At 43.4% G+C, this 891-nt stretch overlaps 1 protein-coding gene across 1 annotated transcript in view; it reads left to right on the top strand.

Moving 5' to 3' along the window:
- Nucleotides 1-891, top strand: part of LOC113208325 (Krueppel-like factor 5) — a 28,825-nt gene that overhangs the window by 697 nt on the left and 27,237 nt on the right. The gene's annotated exons all lie outside the window — the stretch shown is intronic.

The following is an 891-nucleotide window of genomic DNA, read 5'->3' on the forward strand; positions in this document are numbered from 1 at the left end:
GCACTCAAATGGTTTATCTCCAGTGTGAGTTCGGAGATGATTCTTCAGGGTATTCTCATGGGTAAAGCTCTTGTTGCACACCGTGCACTCAAATGGTTTATCTCCAGTGTGAGTTCGGAGATGACGCTTAAGAGTATTTTCTTGCGAAAAACTCTTGTTGCATACTGCACACTCGTACGGCTTCTCCTCGGTGTGGACTCGCATGTGCACGATAAGCGCACTGCGTGAGGCGCATTTTCTATTGCAAATTGTACATTTGGCTGACATTCTGCGAAGAAATCCGTGACCCAGCAATAACAACAACTAGAAATTAAAGGTTGCCTTTTTTAAAAAAATTTACTTTACTACAATCCATGTTCTGGAACTTACCTGAGCAGCAGTACGTTTTCCTGTGAGTTTTATCTTAGCGTGGAACCTGCAACATTATCACAACGGACGTTATTAGACAGGTAGCGCCAGGCCAGAATTAAAAAATGCCCCTTGGCCATCCACGTGCGGTGAAACGACTTTTTTTGTGTTTTTTTTTTTTTTTAATTATCAGACACCTGAAAAAAATTAGCTCACAGGGCTAAGAAAGAGACAGTCCCACTGACCAGACCACAAAACCCCTCAGTTTTTCGTACAGCTCAAGTAGCTAGCTACAGCGTCGCCCGCGGTCCGAGAGCGCAGAGAGCGCATCGGTGTAGCGTGACAGCGGCTGACGAATGGGGAAACAGCGAGGCAGCGCCGAAGGGGAAATCACTCCAGATGAAAGAGTACGAGTTAGTACGTTAGTACACGTTACTAAACCCTATTTTTAGCGTCATTCCCGCGAAATCATATTAGATAAAAACTCTATCTACTTTCAATACAGATCTTATAAAGGGGTTTCATTATATCCAATTATATATA

The sequence above is a fragment of the Frankliniella occidentalis genome, unplaced genomic scaffold (assembly GCF_000697945.3).
Source record: "Frankliniella occidentalis isolate FOCC.00 unplaced genomic scaffold, Focc_3.1 Scaffold112, whole genome shotgun sequence".
NCBI classification, from domain to species: Eukaryota; Metazoa; Arthropoda; class Insecta; order Thysanoptera; family Thripidae; genus Frankliniella; species Frankliniella occidentalis.